This window comes from Bison bison, unplaced genomic scaffold, assembly GCF_000754665.1.
Source record: "Bison bison bison isolate TAMUID 2011002044 unplaced genomic scaffold, Bison_UMD1.0 scf7180017864465, whole genome shotgun sequence".
NCBI lineage: Eukaryota > Metazoa > Chordata > Mammalia > Artiodactyla > Bovidae > Bison > Bison bison.
In genome coordinates, this window is record NW_011495026.1 from 3,435,106 (window position 1) to 3,453,324 (window position 18,219).

Here is an 18,219-nt window from a genome sequence, read left to right on the forward strand (position 1 = left end):
ATACATGACCACAGGAAAAACCATAGCCTTGACTAGACGGACCTTTGTTGGCAATGTAATGTCTCTCCTTTTGAATATGCTATCTAGGTTGGTCATAACTTTCCTTCCAAGGAGTAAGCATCTTTTAATTTCATGGCTGCAATTACCATCTGTAGTGATTTTGGAGCCCAGAAAAATAAAGTCTGAGACTGTTTCCATTGTTTCCCCATCTACTTCCCATGAAGTGATGGGACCGGATGCCATGATCTTCGTTTTCTGAATGTTGAGCTTTAAGCCAACTTTTTCACTCTCCTCTTTCACTTTCATCAAGAAGCTTTTGAGTTCCTCTTCACTTTCTGCTATAAGGGTGGTGTCATCTGCATATCTGAGGTTATTGATATTTCTCCCGGCAATCTGGATTCCAGTTTGTGTTTCTTCCAGTCCAGCGTTTCTCATGAGGTACTCTGCATATAAGTTAAATAAACAGGGTGACAATATACAGCCTTGACGAACTCCTTTTCCTATTTGGAACCAGTCTGTTGTTCCATGTCCAGTTCTAACTGTTGCTTCCTGACCTGCATACAGATTTCTCAAGAAGCAGATCAGGTGGTCTGGTATTCCCATCTCTTTCAGAATTTCCACAGTTTATTGTGATCCACACAGTCAAAATTGAAGAAAGTAGGGAAAACCACTAGATCATTGAGGTATGACCTAAATCAAACCCCTTATGATTATATAGTGGAAGTGACAAGTAGATTCAAGGGATTAGATTTGATAGCCAGAGTGCCAGAAGAACTATGGACAGAGGTTCGTAACATTATACAGGAGGTGGTGATCAAAACCATCCCCAAGAAAAAGAAAGGTAAAAAGACAAAACAGTTGCCTGAGGATGCCTTACAAATAGAAAAGAAGAGAAACAACAGGCAAAGCAGAAAAGGAAAGATATACCCATTTGAGTGCAGTTCCGAAGAATAGCAAGGAGAGATAAGAAAGCCTTCTTAAGTGAACACTGCAAAGAAATAGAGGATAATAATAGAATGGGAAAGACTAGAGATCTCTTCAAGAAAATTAGAGATACCAAGGGAATATTTCATGCAAAGATGGGCTCAATAAAGGACAGAAATGGTATGGACCTAACAGAAGCAGAAGATATTAAGAAGAGGTGGCAAGAATACACAGAAGAACTATACAAGAGGTCTTAATGACCCAGATAACCACAATGGTGTGATCACTCACCTAGAGCCGGATATCCTGAAGTGTGAAGTCAAGTAAGCCTTAGGAAGAATTACTACAAACAAGCTAGTGGAGGTGATGGAATTCCAGTTGAGCTATTTCAAATCCTAAAAGATGATGCTGTGAAAGTGCAGTACTCAATATGTCAGCAGATTTGGAAAACTCAGCAGTGACCACAGGACTGGAAAAGGTCACTTTTCACTCCAATCCCAAAGAAAGGCAATGCCAAAGAACATTCAAACTACCACACAATTGCACTCATCTCACACGCTAGCAAAGTAATGCTCAGAATTCTCCAAGCTAGGCTTCAGTAGTACACGAGCTGAGAACTTCCAGATGTACAAGCTGGATTTAGAAAAGGCAGAGGAACCAGAGATAAAATTGCCAACATTTATTGGATCATAGAAAAAGCAAGAGAATTCCAGAAAAATATCTACTTCTGCTACACTGACTACACTAAAGCCTTTGACTGTGTGGATCACAACAAACTATGGAAAATTCTTCAAGAGGTGGGAATACCAGACTACCTTACCTGCCTCCTGATAAACCTGTATGCAGGTCAAGAAGCAAAAGTTAGAACCAGACATGGCAAAATAGACTGGTTCCAAATTAGGAAAGGAGTGCATCAATGCTGTATATTGTCACCCTGCTTATTTAACTTATATGCAGAGTACATTGTGTGAAATGCTGGGCTGGATGAAGTTCAAGCTGGAATCAAGATTGCCAGGAGAAATATCAATAACCTCAGATAAGCAGATGACACCACCCTTATGGCAGAAAGTGAAGAACTAAAGAGCCTCTTGAATGTAAAGGAGAAGAGTGAAATGCTAGCTTAAAACTCAACATTCAAAAAAATGAAGATCATGGCCTCTAATTCCTTTCCTTCATGGCAAACAGATGCAGAAATAATGGAAACAGTAACAGACTTTATTTTCTTGGGCTCCAGAATGCAGCCATGAAATTAAAAGTCACTTGGTCCTTAGAAGAAAAGCTATGACAAACCTACACAGCATTATTAAAAAGCTGAGACATCACTTTGCCAGCAATGGTCCATAAAGTCAAAGCTATAGTTTTCCAGTAGTAATGTACATACATGAGATTTGGACCATAAAGAAGGCTGAGTGCCAAAGAATTGATGCTTTTGAACTGTGGTGTTGGAGAAGAATCTTGACAGTTCCTTGAACAATAGGAGATCAAACCAATCAATCCTAAAGGAAATCAACCCTGGATATCTACTGGAAGGACTGATGCTGAACCTCCAACACTTTGGCCATCAGATGCAAGGAGCCAACTCATTGGAACAGACCCTGATGCTGGAAAAGATTGAAGGCAGGAGGAGAAGGGGACAACAGAGGATAAAATGGTTGGATGACATCACCAACTCAATAACATGAGCTTGAGTCAACTCTGGGAGACTGTGAAGGACAGGGAAGGCTGGTATGCTGCCGTCCATGGGTCTCAAAGAGTCAGACACAACAGAGCCACTGATCATATCTTTTCTACCACCAGCAACGGTGATAGATTTACATTACCTTGACAATTTACCTATGATATATTTATAAATACCACATCCATGTCATAGCTGTATATATCTGTGTTAAAAGTCCCCTAAATTAAAATTTGCATATTGATTTTGAAAATCACATACATTCATCAAGTATATACATTCTGATCCTTTAGATTTTAATCTTAACAGATTATCTTCTTGCTTTTTTGAAATTCTGAGTTATGTTCTATGTTATGGTTTTACTTAGAATTTTTCACATAAAATGTTTTTCTCTGATAACTATCATTTAACAATTGTTTGCTACCACTGAAAATTTTGTGCTGGATTTTTAAGCACTCTTCATTATAACTTGTTTGGAATCATGAATATGAGCAAAGATCTGGAATATGATCAGGTCCACACAAAATTTTTAGGTTGCCCATACCCTGAGATTTGTTTCCTACTGAAATATTAGAAAAATACACTTCATTTAAATCTTTATAAATGAAGTCAAGTACAAATTCTATTAAAAAATCAAAATGCTACTGCAGTTAATTACATGGACAGTGTAACCAGGCTGCTTGGGATCAAATCCCAGAGCTACCACTTACCAGCTGTGTAACCGTCATAAGAGACTTATCCTCTCTGGGTCTCAGTTTTCTCATCTGCAGAGTTGGGCTAATAGTGGTTTGTGAAGAAGATTATGAGTAAATATACATAAAGTATTAGAACTGTGTTGATGTAGGAAGTTTATTATTTCTGCCAAAATAAGTAATTTGTGGGTTGATTACCTGGGAGTTCTATTACCTCTTTTTTTTTTTTTTTTTTTACAATTTCTTTTCCTTTACTTTCTTTCATACAGTTTCCCCTTTTTAAAATAGCTCTAGACCCCCCATCATCATCAAAGTACACTGTATTATTCAGTGCCTATGCTGGTGTACCTCAATTTCCTATAGAAAGAGATAGCTATGACTTCATCAATGTTCAAGGTCAATTTTGCTAAGGTAACATAGGTCTTTTTTTTTTTTCCCTCATTTGGTTTCTTTCTCTGAATCTTTTCTTCTCATCATGAACCAGATGCCACGTAGGGTGATAATCAAATTGAGAAGTGAAATACAAAGGAAAAGGCAATCTGACTTTTAGAGCCCTAAGAGAGTTTATGAGCTAAATGAAGACAGAATCCAGACATTATACCTAGTGAATGCCCAGGGGGATAAAAAGGACAACAACCTCTACCAATAAAGCACAGTAACTACAGAAGCTTTTCCACATCACAACACATCCTGACCTTACTCAGAGAGCTTTTCGCTACTTAATCTTTTCATGGATGTCTTATGCACCAGAGGGGACAAGAGCAAGAACAGAATAAGCCATAGAGTTTCAGAAAGAATAAAGTACAGAGATTCAGAGGAAACAGAAAAGAATTTTTTATTTTTTAAAAAAGAGACAAGTTTTGACAAAAAGGAAATGGGAATAGGAATGGAGATGGAAATGCCATATGAAAACTGCATATCCAGGGAGAAATATGGGAATACATGCAGTGCTTAGGAGATGACAGTAAGCACCATTCTACTCTGAAAGGAGAAACCAAAAGAAAAAAAAAAAAATCAGAGAACATGTGGGAAAATACATAGAAAGCACCTGAAAGGATGAACCTGGAAAGACGAAAAGAGCTTAAATTCACATTTGAGTGAAGAAAGGCTTTCTTCCTTTTCAAAATCCCCATGCCCGACCAGCAGCGGTCTTTGTAGTATTCACACCTCCATCCCCATTGCCCCGTCTTTTGACATATATTTTCATTCAAATAGGCTGCAAATCACCCTTACTAGAATCTTGCCAAATCATATTTCAAAAGTCTGTAAGAGATGATGCTCTTGGAATAGTGTCTTGGGACTGGCTGTTAGGTCGCTGAGCTGTAGGCTCTGCCTGAAGAGCCACAGCAGTAGGGAACAGGATGAAAGTTACCTCACCAGGTTAGAGCTCAGATTACTTCCTCAGGCGACCCAGTTGGCTTTGCTAGCTTTGTGGCACAAATTGAATCTCTAGTCCCAGCCAGCTGTCACAAAGCTGCCAATGCCCAAAGGATGTCTGGGTTCTTATACAGCCTGAGGATTCCGCACAGTTTAGCCCAGAGAGCGTCATGGCTACAACAGGGAGGATCAGGATTAGAACCCAGTGTCCTAGTTGAAAAAAAGCGCTTTCACTTCGGAGGTGAGATTTCTGGAGTCTAAGCATGGCTAAGTAAGGCTTGCTCGAGGACTTTGATTTACTGGGAGACTACTGTTTGGACAACTGTTTTTGTTTTCCTTTCCTTCTTTCCTACCTCTATTAGATGGGTAAGGTTTTCTGGGCTTTTCTTCTCCTGGTCCTCTTGTCCTCCCATCACCCTATACTGGTTTGGAAGTTATGATGTTTCATTTCTTTTAGTGATTTCCATTAATTAAAAAAAAAATACTATGGGATTTTTCAAACACATATAAATAGAGTGAATGGTATAAATTTCCCAATGTACCTATTGCCTAGCTTCATCAGGTATAAATAAACTGCCAATTTTGCTCCACCTTGGATTATTTTTAAGAAATCCTAGAGAATACATCAATTTACCTACACACATGTTACTATGTATCTCTAAAAGATAGGGACTCTTCTAAAAATATATACATAATCACAATGGTAGTACCACACCTAAAAACATTAAAAATAATCCTTTTATATTCTCAAATATCCAGTGTTCACAGTTCCTCCATGGCCTTCATTTGTCTTCCTTTTTTCCTTTTTTTTTTTTTTGGCAGTTTGCGGTTGTTTGGGTCAGTATCTAAATAAGGTCCATACACTGCAATTCTTCACTAAGTGTTTAAGTCTCTCTCCTTTCTCTCTGTTGCCCTTCTTTCTCTCTGTTTTTATCTTGTAATTTGTTCTTTGTTTTTCCCAAGTGTGAGTTTATTTCAAAATTATGAAGATTTATATATTATTTTTTATTACATATAATAAAGCAATCTTTAGCTTAAAGTAAAAACTTTCACATTTAAAGTTTTTATTTTAAAAAGTTATTTTAAAAATGTAGACACTTAAAAACCACCAAAAAGGCTGAATATATCTTGCAGCATAGGCTTATCCTTAAATATTCACATCCCAAATGCTGTTTAGAAAAGATTTTAAAACTGGCTAAAAATCATTTACAATTGGCAATGATTAAAATCTCCTTGTCTCTGGATGAATAGATTAATGACACATAATGAATTTACTGTCACAAGCATTTAACAGTTTAATCAGCATGTAGTTTTTATCAATATACAAAATGGTCTTAGATGGTCAGTGCAGTTGTTCTGGAGTGAATACTGTATCAGGAAAAGTACACTTCACCAAAAAGAGAACATCAAAAAAAAAAAAAAAGAACATCAACTTTCAAATGGTCTTTTCAAAAAGTTTCCTTCTTACCAAAGAGCTTTCAGCTCAGGAGAGAACAGCACTTAATTACTACAACCCTTGCATATGGGATGTATGGCAGACTATACCAGGTCATCAACAGGAACTGCAATATGCAGAATAATATAGCCAGCCCCTTCTTATGCCGCCAAAAAGCAGTGCACAGTGTGAGCACCAAACACAAAAGTATAATAATTGTTGGAAGCAATCTCGTTGTTTCAAACATTTTCTTCAGTTATTTCATGGGTCCCATTAAAAAGCATGTACTGGCTAAGGCAGCAGTATTTCCAAAGGTATAAAACACTTCAAAAAGCTTTATGCCTCTAGGGAGCCACAGCAATCAAGTTCCAAGGATGGAGAAGATGCCGCTGACAACGCACATCGCAAACCACTTCAGCCTGGTGTTGAAACTAAGGGATAAGGCATCAAGGAGCTGCGTGGTCAGGCCCTGCTCCTTGTTGTCCTGGACACTCAGGACCCACAGCAGCTTCTCCACGGCCCTGCTCTTGGGCCACAGCAGCGGCAGCTGCCCTGCCGGGCCTTCTCGCCCGCTGAGAAATCTTGTAATTTGTTTTTTAAGTGAAGAAACTTTTTTTTTACCTACTAAGTTTCCCACAGTCTATGTTTTGCTGACTGCATCCTTTAATGTTTTTTAAGAAAATATATTCCACTGTCTCTTATGTTTCCTGTGAAATTATAGTTAGATCTAAAGTCTGGAGCAGATTCAGGCCTTTGTTTATTTATGTGTGGTGTTTGTTGGCAATATAGCTTCATGGATGGAGCTGCACACGTGTATCAAGAGACATATAATGTTCAATTATGACATTACCAGATACTGATGGTCACTAATCTGCTGCTGCTAAGTCGCCTCAGTTGTGTCCGACTCTGTGCGACCCCATAGACGGCAGCCCACCAGGCTCCCCCCGTCCCTGGGATTCTCCAGGCAAGAACACTGGAGTGGGTTGCCATTTCCTTCTCCAGTGCATGAAAGTGAAAAGTGAAAGTGAAGTTGCTCAGTTCTGTTCAACTCTTAGCAACCCCATGGACTGTAGCCTACCAGGCTCCTCCATCCATGGGATTTTCCAGGCAAGAGTACTGGAGTGGGGTGCCATTGCCTTCTCCGGGTCACTACTCTAGAATCAGTTAATTAGAGGATACATATGATGATATATTTTTCTTTTTCCTTCTTTGTTAGCTGGGATTTTTTTTGTAGAAAAAACATTTCCCCCATCAAATACTGAGTTACACTGAAATGCAGATAATATGGGAAAGATAGGATAAGTTCTTAATTCTGTCTATTAATCACATTTTAAATTAGCTAGCTGGTTCTAGCTTCCTTTAAAGGTGATCAATAAAATTGAGAGTCTGTATTTGTGGGTGGGGAGGGGAAGAATCTCATTGTGAATTAATGGATTCAAACATAACTGTAAGCAAATAAAATGGTGTGGTTTAAACCAATAATTTTGGAGTCATTTGTAACACGGCATAACATAACTGCAGCAGACCCCTTTCATTTAAAGAGAAAGCTTTGTGAATAAAGGTGCTCATTAAAGCATCTGTCATTATCCTTTTTGCTGCACCCATGAGCTAGCATGCCATCCTTGATGGGCAGGTGGCCATTGCCATTAGTTTTAGAAATCACTCCCCATTTGTGCCCATCCAGGTTGCCTGATCACTCCATGTTTCCCTCATGTCTTGTTTGACATTACTGCCTCATGGATCATGTACTACATTTGCCTCTCAAGAGGCAGCCCCTTGCCCATGGCCAGGTTATCTGGTTTCTGCCATTGCTTCTAATTCACTAGTGACTCATTTATTTCAAATCAGATGTCTAGGAGGCTCTTTTCCTGAAGACAGAACTTTAAGCAGAACTGGTCAGTCTCTTTCAGTCACAAAAAAGCCATATTTAATTTGCAGGATATTTTGATATTACTAGAACTATATTCCTGTCCAAATGACAATGATTTGTGTGCAATTTCATTTGAGTATGAGGCATTGACATACAGCTTTCTTAATAATCAGTCTCTGTCTGGGAGCCTATGGACTGATGGTAGGGCTAAACAGAATAATATTCTTACAGTAAATTTTTTTTGTTTTGTTTTGTTTTTCTAGTAAAATTTTAATGGCTATGTCTAGAGACTTCTTGAGTATCCAGATCTCCAACATTCTGTAATGAAGACATAACTAGATTGTTTACTAGCTAAGTGAATCTCACCCACCAGCTTTCAAGCTTGACCGATTTCTTTTCTGCAAAGTACTTTAAAGGCATCATCTCATCTAACTCTCACAAAATCCCTAGGAAATGGGATTCCTGATTACAGATAACAATACACCAGCACTTTTCAGGTCACCTGCAAATAGCAAAGCTGTAAAAGTTAAATCAAAATGTGCTAGGGGTTTGCCCCACTGACTCTAAGTATAGATCATTCTCATCATCAAGGTATGTTGGAACCCTAACTAGGCACTAGTGGGGCTACTAAAAAGGTATAAAACAGAACCTGTAACTTTGGTGCTCTTAGCCCTTTGAACTGTTAGCTAAATGAATGACACATACTTGCTGACTGCTCTGTGGACACTCCCATGGTTTTGGTGTGTATAAATTCCCCACAAGTGAAGGGGGGTAAAAAAAAGCTAATCCTAGGCAGAGGCGCTGGGTAGAGAGAAGCAGAAGAAAGAAACCAAAGAAGAAAGAAGGCTCTTTGACATAATAAGACTTATCCATAGACCAGGTATATATAACTCAGGCCAGAAGGAAATATAGTAGACTTACATTGCTCCTTTCTATGTTTTACTGTAGTACCGTAAGATTGTAGCAAGAAAGGAAGAACAAGAAAAACACTGAAACACCCTAACAACAATGTTCTGGTAGGCAGCTCATCCCCTCATGGTGATGTTTTCTTTGATCAAGTTGCTAATGCTATGATTGAGAGGGAGGGTGGTTGTGGGGTGGGGTAGTGAGGATACCCAGGAATAGTTCTTAGAAATCCTTGATCAGGTTCAGTAGCATCTTGCTAAACCTCCAGCCTGGTAATTTATATACAGTCTTATGCAAAAACACAGACACACTCTTCTGCCCTGGTCTGCTAGCAAAAAGAAGGCAGCTTATAGCTGCAGAGAAAGCTCACGTTACAAAGACTTCATTACTTTTACAAAATATGCACCCAAGGACATTTACTAGTGTATTGAGAGCTATTATCATAAATAATTAAAACTAAACTATTCTTCTCTAAATAAATGTATAAAGTACATTGGGTGATTCCAAGCACTAAGCTTTCTCAACATACTGCTTTGTAGACTTACAATGCAAAAACCCACCCAGGCCATTAAATTCACATTTCTGATTTTTCCAGAGAGATTTTATAAAGCAAATTTAGATGGGGCACAAGAACTCAGGACATAGAACTCATACTTTCTAGTTGGTCCTTTTATCCTATGGTAATTATTTACAAGGAAGTGAAAATGTTTATAGACAGCTTTGCAGAAAGGACTCTCACAGTAGTATTTTACACAAATACTCTGATGCACAGTTCAAAAAGCCCATGTGTCAAGCAACATGACATTTCTTAAGCATCACTGCTGTCTTGGAAGCCATTGTAATTTGCGTTGAGGAGTTTCCTTCTGCAGTCTTTCCTACTCAAAGAACATAAAATGAACAGACATCACAAATCCACACTATGACTGAAAGGATTTCCTATGCTCATGAAACTAACATGCACTCTGATCTGTTGCTCAAACAGTAAACTGGATATTTAATAACTGCTCGACTTGCTCCTACATTAGTCCTTGAGGAGACTGAAGTTGCCTTGAGAGTGAAAAGCTATTTTAGGGTTGATTTCTACAGGCAGGATTCTCCATATTTGGTTGGTCAACTTCCAAGCTTATCCTGATTTGAGTCTTCTGAAGATGAGTAGCTTTCTGGGGTTCTGAGATATCCCAGAAACCCTGAGGTCCTCTAGAGTTACTCTAACCCAGTTAAATTCTCAAATCTGAACTTTAATTCAAAAGCAGCTTGCAAAGAATCTAACCGAGGTCTTTATTCCTGGGGTCTCCTTAAGCCAAACTAGAGCTCTTCTTCCTCCACCCCTCTTCAATCTTTACACTTGGCAGAAACCTGCTGAAGAATGCAGGCTCTGTGTTTTGTAGCTCTGTTACCTAAAGACTGTAAGCACTCGTGTGGCCTCCAAATCAAAAGAATTCATGCTAGATTTTAGGAAAACTTATGTCATATCATTTTCAAAAGTTAAATTAATAACTAGAGGATAAGCAAAGAGAAGACTGATATGGTACAGAAAGTGAAAGAGTTTCTCATTCTTGTTTGACTCTTTGTGACCCCATGGACTGTAGCCCACCAGGCTCCTCTGTCCATGGAATTCTCCAGGCAAGAATACTGGAGTGGGTTGTCATTTCCTTCTCCAGGGATCTTCCCAACCCAGGGATTGAACCCAGGTCTCCTGCACTGCAGGCAGATTCTTTACCATTTGAGCCATCAGGTGTGGACTTCATCTTATATATCCTGAAGTTTAGTATCAGTAATCAGAGATAGTATAGCAAAACGAAGTACAAGCTTCATTTTGCCCAAACTGTTAAACCCATCCTCTCTCAGTTTTTTCATGAAAGTTGCAGTTAATGTGGTCTTCTGACTTGCCCTGTTTCCTTCCACTTCAACCATATCACCCACCACTAGCCTGAGCAGGATTATAGTAGTTTAGGATGTTCAAACACATGGGTTGAGTCCACCTTCTGGTCTTGATTTCTGCTTATTCTTTCTCCTTCCCTACAAAATTTGAGAGAAATACATAACCCTGAAGACATATTTGGGTTAACTGTATCAAGATGGCTCAATAAAAACATCATATTTCAGACTGCCCTGGTGGTCCAGTGGTTAAGAATCTGCCTGCCAATGCAGGGGACATGGGTTTGCTAGCTGGTCCGGGAAGATTCCACACGCCACAGGGCAACTAAGCCCAGGCACCACAAGTACTGACGCTTTCAAGCCCTAGCGCCTGTGCCCCACTGTAAAAACCACACACGGACACCAGAGAGCAGCCCCCGCTCACCACAACTAGAGAAAGCCCACGTGCAGTGACAAAGACCCAGCACAGCCAAAAATAAGTAAACACAGTTCTTAAAAAGATCAATTTAAGAAGTGTCACATTGGACAGATTTGTATTCCATCGTATGTAAGATGTTCTATTAACCATTCCATCATGGATTGTACATACTAAGAGGAGCATCATCAAAAGGTACCCAACCAGAAGGCAAAACCACCAGGGTACATAGTGAGAAGCTGAGGAGTAGGGGTAGCGAGATTTCAGAGGCACTGAAAAGCCTTCTCAATCCAAACTGTCTTCTGTTATTGGTTCCTATCACAGACTGTTTCCACCATGGTGTTTGAAAAAAATCACCTTACCCTCCCTTTGGGTTAAATAAGGCTAGAAAAATATGTGGCACCCCGCTGCCATCACTCCCCATTCCACTCTCGGGGTAGACAGCACTAACCCATTATGATTTTCTGTTCTGCTAAATGCAAAAGTGTCACTCAGAGAGCCACTACCAACTGTTGGTGTTAGCCTCCTAGAAGAAGCTGCTTGCTATTCTGAGATTAAGGCTTTGAAGTCTTAAAAACTAAATGAAATGTCAGACATAATGTCATTCTTGGGCATAAAAACTGTAAATCTCAAATGTTTGTATTAACAGCTTATAAAACCTGCAAAAATGGGAAAGTATTTGGCAGTGAAGAAAGAAAGGAAATGTCGGGATATGAATTGGGGGCAAGGAGTAGCTCTCTGCAAAATATTCTGAAAACGGGAAGATTAGTCTGCAATATGAATAATCACTCTCTCCACTGTCTGTCTGCTACAGATGAAGTTTTCATAAAGCAGTAATTTTTCAGAATGAAAACATTAAGATTTCCAATCCATTTGTTACTCAGTTTTACTTAATCAGAGACTAAGATATAATGTGTTTTTATAAATACTTAAAATGTAGACGGAATGGAGAGATCAAGAAATGATTTTATTTTCAATAGTAAGTTTCCCATTTCACCTCTCCTGTCAAGTTTGTCCTGCTCTACAAGCGCAAAAGTGAAGAAAACTGTTGAAGGACAAGTTTAGAAGGCAGAAAAGTGTGATACAAGGTAAACACATAAAGCCTGGTGAAACAGAAGTCAAAGAATCTTAGTATAATTATAGCAGCAGGAGCTTTCACTCTCAGGGGACTGGGGGAGGCTGACTCTTCCAGTGTTCAGAGTTGGAAATCTGCGATCTGGGGGACTGCTTCTGGATTCTGCATGGGAGCAGGGAACTGGAATTTGTCCTTAAGTCAAGTATTTTAGTAACAAGGTCAGTTAGACCCACCTGGATTAATCCATTTGGGCTGCTGTAACAAAACAGCACAGACTTGCTCCTTGACTACATTTTAGACTCCTTGGAATCTCTTCTGGACTCGTTGTCAACTATGGCCCCCAACTTTGCTGTACAGCTTAAATGTATCAAGAATCCTGTTAAGTCAGTGTAGAGAGAAATCTTCCACCTGTGATAACGGATCACCATAGCCTGCCTTTAGCAAGAAGTCTGTTAAGTCAATTTAACAATAATCCCCCTACTCTTGATGCCTCCTCATTAATTTTCTGCCCAGGGACTCATCCCCTCGACCCCTCGCCCACTCCTTGGCTATAAATCTCTATTCATTCTTACTGCTTTTAGAGTTGAGCCCAGTCTCTCTCCCCTACTGCCATAGTCTTGATCACCTATCAAAATAGTCCTGAATAAAGTCTTTCTTACTGTTTTAACAGGTGTAGGAACAACTTTTTCTTTAACACTTATGGTGCTACAACTTAGATGTGATCAGATTCATCATCAGACCCTTGGGCTGGAAGTTCTTCCTGGCTCTTCGTTTCAAATGGTGATTTATTCTCTGACTCCTGGGCTGGAAATTTGTTTCCTAGCTCCTTCTGAAGCTTCTTTGTTCTGTTTGTTTCCTGCTTTCCCCCACAGAACTTCTCAGTTGACTGAAACTACTTGCTAACTACATGCTCCACCATTAATGGACTAACTGTCCACTTCCTGTCTTGTTGGCATGATATTATGAAGGATAATTTGAAACTAAGGATCTCTCTGAACTGACTCACCTAAGACTTCTCCCTTTCTATCACTTCTCTTCCTTTCACCACTTGCCCTTTCCCTCCATTCCTTGAATCTTTTGATAAATCCACCTTCAAACAATGCCTCCTTCAGTCCTCTACCTAGCCCTGCTAGAACTTCTCTTTCCCTCAACTCCCTATAGTCAGTAGAATTTTAAGCCTCTGGCCCCATGAGGGCTCTCAAGAGACTCAGGGATCCCCAGAAGCAACTACATGAGGAAGAAAAAAAAAGAAAAAGGCTAATTTTAAACAGATTGGATATTGTATCCACTCAGATGAGCCTTGAAAATATTTAGACAACTGACTGAATATTCCCTCAGTCTCTCACCTAAAATTCATTCCACAGCTTCTTTTTTTTCCTTTTTCTTTTTTTATTGAAGGATAATTGCTTTACAGAATTTTGTTGTTTTCTGCCAAACCTCAACAAGAATCAGCCATAGGTATACATACATCCTCTACCTTTTGAACTTTCCTACCATCTCACTCCCCATCCCAACCCTCTAGATTGATACAGAGCCCCTGTTTGAGTTTCCTTAGCCATACAGCAAATTCCCATTGGCTATCTATTTTACATATGGTAATGTAAGTTTCCATGTTACTCTTTCCTTACATCTCTCCCTCTCCTCCCCTCTCCCCATGTCCATAAGTCTGTTCTCTATGTCTGTTTCTCCATTGCTGCCCTGTAAATAAGTTTTTCCAGTACCATTCTTCTAGATTCTGTATATGTGTATTAGAATATGAAATTTTCTTTCTCTTTCTGACTCACTTCACTCTGTATAATAGGTTCTAGGTTCATCCTCCTCATCAGAACTGACTCAAATGTGTTCCTTTTTATGGCTGAGTAATATTCCATTGTGTATATGTACCATCTCTCGATGGACATCTAGGTTGCTTCCATGTTCTAGCTATTGTAAATAGTGCTACAATGAACAATGGGATATGTGTGTCTTTTTCAATTTTGGTTTCCTCAGGGTATAGGCCTAGGAGTGGGATTGCTGTGTCATATGGTGCTTTTATTCCTAGTTTTTAAAGGAATCTCCATACCATCTTCCATAGTGGCTGTATCAATTTACATTCCCACCAACAGTGCAAGAGTGTTCCCTTTTCTCCACACCCTCTCCAGCATTTATTGTTTGTAGACTTTTTGATGATGGCCATTCTAACTGGTGTGAAGTGATATCTCACTGTGGTTTTGATTTGCATTTCTCTAAAAGACGCTTACTTCTTGGAAGGAAAGTTATGACCAACCTAGATAGCATATTCAAAAGCAGAGACATTACTTTGCCAACAAAGGTTCGTCTAGTCAAGGCTATGGTTTTTCCTGTGGTCATGTATGGATGTGAGAGTTGCACTGTGAAGAAGACTGAGCACCGAAGAACTGATGCTTTTGAACTATGGTGTTGGAGAAGACTCTTGAGAGTCCCTTGGACTGCAAGGAGATCCAACCAGTCCATTCTGAAGGAGATCAGCCCTGGGATTTCTTTGGAAGGAATGATGCTAAAGCTGAAACTCCAGTACTTTGGCCACGTCATGCGAAGAGTTGACTTATTGGAAAAGACTCTGATGCTGGGAGGGATTGGGGGCAGGAGGAGAAGGGGATGACAGAGGATGAGATGGCTGGATGGCATCACTGACTCGATGGACATGAGTCTGGGTGAACTCCAGGAGTTAGTGATGGACAGAGTGGCCTGGCGTGCTGCAATTCATGGGGTCGCAAAGAGTCGGACACGACTGAGCGACTGAACTGAATAATGAGCGATATTGAGCATCTTTTCATGTGTTTGTTAGCCATCTGTACGTCTTCTCTGGAGGAATGTCTGTTTAGGTCTTTTTCCCACTTTTTGATTGGGTTGTTTGTTTTTCTGGCATGGAGTTGTATGAGCTGCTTGTATATTTTGGAAATTAATCCTTTGTCAGTTGTTTCATTTGCTATTATTTTCCCCCATTCTGAGGGTTGTCTTTTCACCTTTTTTATAGTTTCCTTTGCTCTGCAAAAGCTTTTAAGTTTAATCAGGTCCCACTTGTTTACTTTTGCTTTTATTTCCATTACTCTAGGAGATGGGTCATAGAGGATCTTGCTTTGATTTATGTCATCAAGTGTTCTGCCTATGTTTTCCTCTAAGAGGTTTATAATTTCTGGTCTTACATTTAGGTCTTTAATCCATTTTGAATTTATCTTTGTGTATAGTGTAAGGAACACCTCTAATTTCATTCTTTTACATGCAGCTGTCCAGTTTTCCCAGCACCATTTATTGAAGAAGCTGTCTTTGCCCCATTGTATATTCTTGCCTCTTTTGTCAAAACTAAGGTACCCGCAGATGCATGAGTTTATTTCTTGGCTTTCTATCTTGCTCCATTGGTCTATATTTCTGTTTTTGTGCCAGTACCATACTGTCTTGATGATTGTAGATTTGTAGTGTAATCTGAAGTCAGAAGGTTGATTCCTTCAGCTCCATTCTTCTTTCTCAAGACTGCTTTGGCTTTCAGGGTCTTCTGTGTTTCCATATGAATTGTGAAATTTTTTGTGCTACCTCAGGACTTTCCCTGTGTCTCAGCTGGTGTAGAATCTGCCTGCAATGCAGGAAACCTGGGTTCAATCCCTGGGTTGGGAAGATCCCCTGGAGAAGGGCATGGCAACCCACTCCAGTATTCTGGCCTAGAGAATTCCATGACTGTAAAGTCCATGGGGTCACAAAGAGTTGGACACGACTTAGCAACTTTCACTTTCACTTTGTGCTAGTTCTGTGAAAAATGCCATTGGTAATTTGATAGGGATCGCATTAAATCTGTAGATTGCATTTGGTAGTATAGTCATTTTCACAATATTGATTCTTCCTACCCAGAAACATGGAATCTCTCTCCATCTGTTTATGTCATCTTCGATTTCTTTCATCAGTGTCTTATAATTTTCTGTGTACAGTTCTTTTGTCTCCTCAGGTAAGTTTATTCCTAGATATTTTATTCTTTTTGTTGCAATGGTATATGGGATTGATTCCTTAATTTCTCTTTCTGATTTGTCATTGTTAGTACATAGAAATACAAGCAATTTCTGTGTATTGATTTTGTATTCTGAGACTTTGTTAAATTCACTGATCAGCTCTAGTAACTTTCTGATAGTATCTTTAGGGTTTCCTATGTACAGTATCATGTCATTTGCAAACAGTGAGAGTTTTCTTCTTTTCCAATCTGGATTCCTTTAATTTCCTTTTCTTCTCTGATTTCTGGAACTAGGACTTCTAGAACTATATTGAATAATAGTGGTGAAGGTGGACACTCTTTTCATGTTCCTGATCTTAGGGGGAATGCTTTCAGTTTGTCACCATTGAGAATAATATTTGTTGTAGGCTTATCATATATGGCCTTTACCATGTTGAGGTAGGATCCTTCTATGCCCATTTTTGGAAGAGTTTTAATCATAAATGAGTGCTGAATTTTGTCAAAGGCTTTATCTGCATCTCTCGAGATGATAATATGGTTTTTATCTTTTAATTTGTTAATATGGTATATCATATTGATATCTGCATATATTGAAGAAGCCTTGCATTCCTGGAATAAACCCAACTTGATCATGGTGTATGAGCTTTTTGATATGTTGCTGAATTCTGTTTGCTAAAATTTTGTTAAGGATTTTTGCGTCTATGTTCATCAGTGATATTGGCCTGTAGTTTTCTTTTTTTGTGTTGTCTTTGTCTGGTTTTGGTATCAGGGTGATGGTGGCCTCGTAGAATGAGTTTGGAAGTGTTTCTTCCTCTGCAATTTTTTGAAAGAGTTTTAGAAGGATAGGCATTAGTGCTTCTCTAAATGTTTGATAGAATTCTCCTATGAAGCCATCGGGTCCCGGGCTTTTGTTTTTTTGGGAGATTTTTGATCACAGCTTCAATTTCAATGCTTGTAATGGGGTTGTTCATAATTTCTATTTCCTCTTGGTTCAGTCTTGGAAGATTGAACTTTTCTACAAATCTGTCCATTTTTTCCAGGTTGTCCATTTTATGCCATATAGTTGTTCATAATAGTCTCTTATATTCCTTTGTATTTCTTCATTGTCCCTTGTAACCTCTCCTTTTTCATTTCTAATTTTGTTGATTTGATTCTTTTCTTTTTTTTTCTTGATAAGTCTGGCTAAAGGTTTGTCAATTTTGTTTATCTTCTCAAAGAACCAGCTTTTAGTTTTATTCATCTTTACTATTGTTTCTTTCATTTCTTTTTCATTTATTTCTGCTTAGATCTTTATGATTTCTTTCCTTCTATTAATTTTGGGGTTTTTTGTTCTTCTTTTTCCAGTTGTTTTAGGTGTAAAGTTAGGTTGTCTGATGTTTTTCTTGTTTCTTGAGGTAGGATTGTATTGCTCTAAACTTCCCTCTTAGGACTGCTTTTGCTACATCCCATAGATTTTGAGTTGTCATGTTTTCATTGTCATTTGTTTCTAGAATTTTTTTATTTCCCTTTTGATTTCTTCAGTAACCTGTTGGTTATTTAGAAACGTGTTGTTTAATCTCCATGTGTTTGTGTTTCTTACAGTTTTTTCTTGTAATTGATATCTAGTCTTATAGCATTGTGGTCGGAGAAGATGCTTGATACAATTTCAATTTTCTTAAATTTACTGAGGTTTGATTTGTGACCCAAGATGTGGTCTATCCTGGAGAATGTTCCACGTGCACTTGAGAAGAAGGTGTATTCTTCTGCATTTGGATGGAATGTCCTGAAGATATCAATGAGATCCATCTCATCTAATGCATCATTTAATATTTGTTTCCTTATTTTCTGTTTTGATGATCTGTCCATTAGTGTGAGTGGGGTGTTAAAGTCTCCTACTATTATTGTGTTACTGTCAGTTTCTCCTTTTATGTCTGTTAGTGTTTGTCATGTACTGAGCTGCTCCTATGCTGGGTACATGAAGTGAAGTCAAGTCGCTCATTTGTGTCCGACTCTTTGCGACCCCATGGACTGTAGCCTA

The 18,219-nt window shown here is 38.9% G+C and overlaps 1 pseudogene; it reads right to left on the reverse strand.

The window, feature by feature from the left end:
- Positions 1-6,146: 6,146 nt before the first annotated feature.
- LOC105003243 overlaps positions 6,147-18,219 on the reverse strand; it is a 78,101-nt pseudogene continuing 66,028 nt past the window's right edge.